Below are 7,568 nucleotides of genomic sequence, written 5' to 3' on the forward strand. Positions count from 1 at the left end.
CCTAGAAAGCTAAAGACAAACTGACCTCAGCGGCTGGATGTGGCACAGCAGTGGAGAGCTTGCCTAGTTTGCCTGAGGCCCTGGGTTGGATCCCTGGCACTGCAAAAACCCAACCACATCAAAATTGTCATCACGAACCCCGACAGACCACCCTGCAAATTAACAGCATTCCCTGGGCCTCATAAGCCATAACTTGTACAAATATTATTTACAAATATTTGTATATTGGGATAGCATTACCTAGCTCATAGACTTTTTCTTGCAGTACTAGGGATAGAACCTGGGGACTCAGGCATGCTATGCAAGCACTCTACCCCTGAGCCACATCTCTAGCCCCTCTTTATTTATTTATTTTTCATTTTGAGACAAGTCTTGTTAAGTTTCCCAGGCTGCCCTTGAACTTGAGATCCTCCTGCCTCAACCTCCTGATTCGCTGGGATTATATGTGTTAGCCTGGTACTCATAGCATTTTAATGATTCAATTTGATCATGTTAGGGTGGCCATATAACTTATTATCCAAACTGTGGTACATTTGAGAGTAAAAGGGATCACTGGTAGTATTCACCCTGGGACAATAGGCTAAAACAAGGATTTTTCCAGGCAAACTGGGAGGTGAGGTCCCTGGTCCTGTATGTAAGCACCTTGCTCTAGTAATAATGATAGTAGTTGGTGCTCACTGGCTCTGACTATGTGTGGTGTCTGGTTCTAAAGGATTTCCCTCATTTGATCCTCACAACAGAAGTGCCTATTTTACAGTTGGATATCCACCATTTTATAGGTGAATATTCAAGACACAGAACAGTTAAGTAATAGCAATGACTGAACTAGAAATTGAACTTGGAGTCTACGTGCTAAATTACTGGACCATATCTTTTTTTTTTTTTTTTGGTATGAGGAATTGAACCCAGGGACACTCAATTGCTGAGCAACATCCCCAGCCCTTTTAATGTTTTATTTAGAGACAGGGTCTCACTGAGTTGCTTAGGGCTCGATAAGTTGCTCGGCTGCCTTTGAACTCATGATCCTCCTGCCTCAGCTTCCCAAACTGCTGGGATTACAGGCGTGCACCACTGCACCCAGCTCGACCATATCTGTTTTGCTAAAAACTATACAGTTCCTCGCTTTCTTTTTTTCACTTTTAATGGATAAGTTCTCTCTATATTGTCCAGGCTGCCCCCAAACTCCTGGGCTTAAGGAATCCTTTGCTCCAGCTCTGGAACAGCTGGAACTATACATAGGTGTCCACTTCTGCTGCTGCTTCTTCTCCTTCTCCTTCTTTGATTGCAGTGCTGGGGATTGAACCCAGGGCCTCGGGCATGCTAGGCAGGCTAAGTTCATCCCCAGCCCTCTTCCTTCCTTTTTAAACCCTCCCACACTGATCCATGTGCATGAGCCCCAGCTGGAGCAGAGGTGTCCTCCCCTCACTGTCCACGCTCGTTCCCTGTGTGATCCTAACCCCACATGCTGAGCTACAGCTGTGACCACCAGCCCACTGTCCTCTGCTGAGCTTCCAAAAGAGCAGAGTATATTCAAGAGCTGCCTGGACACCTCTGACATGCATCATCTGAAACCAAAGCCCACTGAGAAGGAGCCAAGGTAACCTCCTGCAGGGTCCAGGGTGCTCTGGGGTGGGTTATCTAGACTAGAGAAATAGAGGAACCCATGTGCTTGAAATAAAAATAAGTAAATAATTTAAGACCAGCTGGGCACACCTGTAATCCCAACTGTGTATGAGGCCGAGGCAGGAGGATCTCGAGTTAGAGGCCAGCCTGGGGAACTCAGTGAGACCCTGTCTCAAAATAAAATAAAAAGGACTAAGGATGAAGCGGAGTGCTTACCTTGCATGTGCAAGGCCCTGAGCTCAGTCCCCGGGAGCAAAGAAACAAAAGCCCTGCCTGTCGCTGAATGGCTGATAGCTCCTGGGCAGCCAGAGAAGGAGGCTGTTTTCTGACAACGCCCACGTCAGCACGTCACAGGTGGGGTTCTTCAGAAGCAGACGCTGAGTCAGAGTTTGGGGTGCAAGATGTTTCCCAATGACCAGAAGGGGAGGAAGCAGGACTGGTCCCGGGGAGAGACTGACCTGCAACGTAGGCCCAGCAAGGCCTCCACCCACGCGCATGGAGCCAGGGTGAGGGGCCTGTGGGGCTGAGGTGGTCAGGCCTTTATACTCACCGTGCTCAGTTCCCAGATGTGGGCTGTCTTGCAAAAGTGGAGCTCAGGGAAGTCCCTCTGCAGGTGGCTGACCCTTGGGAGCTCACAGTGGGAGCTGTCTGGTGTCTGTGCTCCCCACAGCCAGGTGTCAGATCCTGCCCCCGAGGGGGATTTCACCTCCATGTCACTCGCAGCCCACCTGGTCTGCCTCTCCAACTGTGGGTCAGGTTCACAGCTCTACATTTACCCAGGCCTGCCTCTCTGATAGGAGTCCATTGAAGGGGACAGGGACAAACTGAAGACCTCACAGCTGTCACAAGCTTGAGTGTGTTAGAGGTGCTTATCTTCTCCCTACTCTGACATCCATTCTAGACTCCCTGCCCACTGTGACTCACCCGGTGGTGTGACCCCAGCTCTAGACCTGGTTGGTGTGCTCCTGGCTGGGATTGCTGTCCTTATTTGTGTATGTCAAACTTGGACAAAGGAACCCCAAGAGGCACTCTCATTGATCACCAGGGTCCCACACAAATGTCTGTCTGTCTTAGCAGCAGGCCAATTTTTTCCTGATGACCAGAGTCAATTACCCCTGGAAGATGGCGACTCCTCATCCTGCCTGCTGGGCCCTGGACACAGTGAGGCCAAAGCACCCAGCTCAGTCACAGTTTAGGGGACAACAGAGGACTTGCTGGGTGTCCTCTAACAGCAGAGCCCTGAGAACGAGCTCATCTCCAGAAATGGGGCAATGGACGAGGACTTTTTATTTTGGCCACTACTCCCAGCCTCTAGTCACCTTGATTTCTTTCACTGTCACCTCCAAACATTATGTTATCGGCATCATTCATGCAAGCCTCTGCAGGTCAGCCTCCCCATCCCTGGCCGCCATTCTGACCTCCCCAGTATTGACCGTGCCTGCCACAGTCTGGTGTCTCTTCCTTAGTGCAGTCACAACAAGTCTCTCTTACTGGGCCCTCAACCTAGAGGACAGCCACCACTGAGCTCCGGTGCTGCTGCCCCTCTTGACTCTGCGGGTCATGGTATAAATGGCGTGTCCTCAGGGCCTCCTGAGGAACCTGAATGCCTGGGGGTCTTCTGACAGCACACAGTGAATGAGGTCAGCCTTTTCCCTTCCCTGCCCATTCTGCAACAGCAACTCTGCCTTTGCAACTTCATCGATGTGGTCAATCACTTTTTCCAGCTTCTGGAAGCACTGGCTACAGCAAGTTCCTACCCATCTCCTGGGGTCCTCACTTCAAATTCTAAATCCTGTACCTCAGATCTCACTCCAGTCAGAAGGGCAGTCATTAAGAATATAAGCAACAATAAGTGTTGGCGAGGACGTGGGGGAAACGGTCCACTCGTACATTGCTGATGGGACTGCGAATTGGTACAACCATCCTGGAAAGCAGAATGGAGATTCCTAAGAAAACCTGGAATGGAACCACCATTTGACCCAGTTATCCTACTCCTAGGTTTATACCCTAGGACTTAAAATCAGCACACTACAGGGATGCAGCCACAGCAATGTTTATAGCAGCTCAATTCACAATAGTTAAACAATGGAGTAACCTAGGTGCCCTTCAACAGATGAACGGATGAAGAAAATGTGGTACATATACACAATGGAATATTACTCAGCCTTAAAAAAAGAATGAAATTATGGCATTTGCCGGTAAAATAAATGGAACTGGAGAATATTATTCTAAGAAAAATAAGTCAATCTCAAAGAACCAAAGGCCAAATTTTTCTCTGATATGTGGTTGCTAATTCACAATAAGGGGAGGGGCGAGTTTTGGACTAGACAAAATTTTAGACCAGATTGGACAGAAGGGAGTGAAGAGAGAGGAGTGAAGGGAGGGGGCTTGGGGGTGAGAATGAGAGTAGAATCAGACATTATGTGCCTATGTGCATATATGCTTACATGACCTGCGTCACTCTATATCATGTACAACCAGGTGAATGAGAAGTTACGCTCCATTTATATATGATGTGTCAAAATGCAGTCTACTGTCGTGTATAACTAGTTAGAATAAAGAAAATTTGAGAGGAAAAAAAATTCTGTAACTCAAGGGAGCTCAATAAAGTCAAGAAATTCTTCCCCTCCAATTTATGTTTAGCTCCTAAACCAAGCCTCCTCAGAATCTAGTTAAACCCAAGCCCCCGGCTATGCTGGGGCTGTGGACTAGTTCTTGCGGCTCATGTGGAGTGTAGGCCCTTCTTGAGAAAGACAGAGGAATTAGGCCCAGGACTTTCCCAGCTGGGTCACCGTGAGTACAGATGATGTGATGGGTCCCTTTGTGACCGGCTTCCCGGGGAAGGAGACAGAGCTGGACTGTAAGGAACGTATTAAGCACCAGCACTTCCTAAGGAAGGGAGAGGAAGCAAGAGTGGGCAGAGGGGAAGTCCAGGTGAGGCGTGGGCCTGGGAAGCCCAGCCCCAGCAGCCGAGAGCTCTGGAGTGAGTATTGCCGTCAGAGTTGCCCTGCCTTAGGCCAAGATGTCCAGGTGGCCATACCCACATCTGGCTCAGTCCTGGATCCTGGCTGCCCCGGGGAGGGTGTGGCCTGCGGTCTCTGAAGCTAAGGCGGATGCCGACGGTGCTGGTGACTGGAGCTGGGACCTCACTCCCCCATCTGGGCAGCAGGCCCTCCCCTGAAGAAGGCTCTAGGCAGCACATCACCGAATCTACACAAAAAGCAGCTCACCACGCCTCCCCTCACCTGCATTGCTCCTGGTAACAACCTAAGCCCTGTTCCAGGAGAGAGACTAAGTCTCTCTGAGCTGCAGGACTTAACACAGTGTTCACCTAGGGATCAGGTTGACGTCACCCTATGAACTTGAGGATTCAAATAAGGCCAGAGTCAGAGGACCGTCCACTCAGAGGTGCTGAGGGGCAGCGTTCTTCTCAAGTCAACTGCCACGGGTCTGCTTTCATGTATAAATCATGGAATTAGGTGGGGTGGGGTGGTGCACACCTGTAGTCCCAGCGGCTGGGGGATCACAAGTTCAAGGCCAACCTCAACAACTTAGCAAGTCCCTGTCTCAAAATGAAAAATAAAAAGGGTTGGGGAGGGGCTGGGGTTGTGGCTCAGAGGTAGAGCGCTCACCCAGCACGTGTGAGGCACTGAGTTCAATCCTCAGCATCACATACAAATAAATAAATAACAGTATTGTGTCCATCTACAATTTAAAAGAGGGGGGCTGCAGATATAGCTCAGAGTTAGAGAGCCCCTGGGTTCAATCCGCAGTGTCACAAAAATTAAAAAAAAGAAGGAATCAAGTTCTTAAAGTTATACTACATGAAGCATGGCCTTGGCCTTGATTTCTTTTTTTAAGACAGGGTCTGTCTAGTTGCCTAGGCTGGCTTGAAACTTGAGCTCCTGCCTCAGCCTCCTAAGTAGCTGGGATTACAGGTGTGTACCACTGTGCCCCAAAACAACAACAACAACAACAAAACTTGACTAAAATTTAATACAGATGCCACATAATTTACCTATTTAAAGTACACAATTCACGGGGCATGGTGGTGCACACCTGTAATCCCAGCGGCTTGGAAGGCTGAGGCAGGAGGATCACGAGTTCAAAGCCAGCCTCAGCAACTTAGCGAGGCCCTAGGTTCAGAGCAACCTAAGCAACTTAGGGAAACCCTGTCTCTAATTAAAACATTAAAAGGGCTGGGGATGTGGCTCAGTGGTTAAGCACCCCTTAGTTCAATCTTTGGTACTCCCAAAAAAATTAAAAAATAAATAAGTTACACCATCCGTGGAGCTTTAGTGTATTCATAGAGCTCTGCAGACATCCCAACAATCCACTACAGAACATTCTGATCACTCCGCAATGAAACTCCACGCAAATCAGCCATGATGCTACTCTGCCCCACCCCAGCCCTAGGCAAGCACTGACGTACTTTATGTCTCTTGCATATTCTGAATATTCATAAAAATGAACATTTCATATAAAAGGCCAATATATGGCCACTTATGTTTATATTTTGTGATGCTGGGTTGCTCGCACTAGGTAAGCACTCTACCACTGACGTATAATCCCAGCCATTCAGTGATGGTTCCTTAGCATGAGACCTTCAAGGTTCATTCTGATTGTGACATGTTTCAGAACTTTTTTGTGTGTGTGTGGTGCCGGGAATTGAACCAAGGGACACCTTAATCTTGCCTCATCCTCTGGAGTCACTGGGATTACAGGCATGCACCACTGTGCCCAGCATTTCATTCATCTTTATGGCTGAATAATATTCCATTGTATGGCTATGTCACATTTTATTTTTTTTCATTCTTCAAGTGAAGGATTTGGGGATTGCTTCTGGGTTTTGCCTATTATTCATAATATTGCTATGAACATTTGTATACAATTTGCATGTGATCATTTCTTTCTTTTTTAGTCCTGGGAACTAAACCCAGAGCCTTGCACATGCTAGCTGAGTGCTCTCCCACAGAGCTACATCCCTTTTTATTTTTGTGTTTGAGACAGGGTCTCAGTAAGTTGCCTGGGCTGGCCTCAAACCTGTAATCTTCCTGCCTCGGCCTCCTGAGCAGCTGGGATTACAGGTGGGTGTCACCGTGCCCAGCAAGAAGTGGCATTTACACCGAGAGCAGGAAGACTAGAAGGCAGAGGGATGAGCAGATGCAGGGGCCCCAGGATGGAATAAGTGACGTGTTCACAGAGCTCCAAGGAGACCGGAGCAGAGTGGTCAGGGACAGTCAAGGGAGCAGGACTGGGAAGGTCATGCGTAGCTAGGTTTTGTTGGCCTCTGTGGGCCGGGACAAGGCGTGTAGATTTTATCATAAATGTGATGGAAAGTCATTGAGGTATTAAATGAGAAAATGACGTAACTTATTTATCTTTCTTATTTTCTAATAAACTTATTTTAGTACTTGATAGTACTAAGAGTTCTCATATACCTCACACCTGGTTTCCTGTGATTTATTTATTTATCTATTTATGTATTTGTTTATTTACTGTGGTATTGGGGATTGAACCCAGGGGTGCATTACCACTGAACTGCACTTTTAATTTTTTTTTCTTTTTAATTTTCAGACAGGGTCTCACTAAATTGCTCAGTCTGGCCCTGAACTTGCAATTATTATTCTCCTGCCTCAGCCTCCCAAGTACCTGAGATTATAGCTGTGCGCCACTGTGCCCGGCTTATTCTTTTCTTTGAACACCCCGTAGTTTTATTCATTCATTCATTGTTTGTTCTTTATTTTTTCCTACTTAATGTTTATTGAGTAACCATTATGCTCCAGGCCCTGGGATTTAATGGTGATTAATAAAGACACAAAATCTCTTAGGGTACTTAAACGGTGTTGTATTGTCAATCATGCATCTAATTTATTCATTCAACAAACTTTCATTGAGCACTTACTAAGTGCCAGGCATGGTATTAAGTGCTGTGACTACAATGG

Source organism: Marmota monax, unplaced genomic scaffold (genome assembly GCF_021218885.2).
Source record: "Marmota monax isolate L192 unplaced genomic scaffold, Marmota_monax_Labrador192_F-V1.1 WCK01_AAM20220418_F8-fsc00099, whole genome shotgun sequence".
In the NCBI taxonomy this organism is placed as follows: domain Eukaryota; kingdom Metazoa; phylum Chordata; class Mammalia; order Rodentia; family Sciuridae; genus Marmota; species Marmota monax.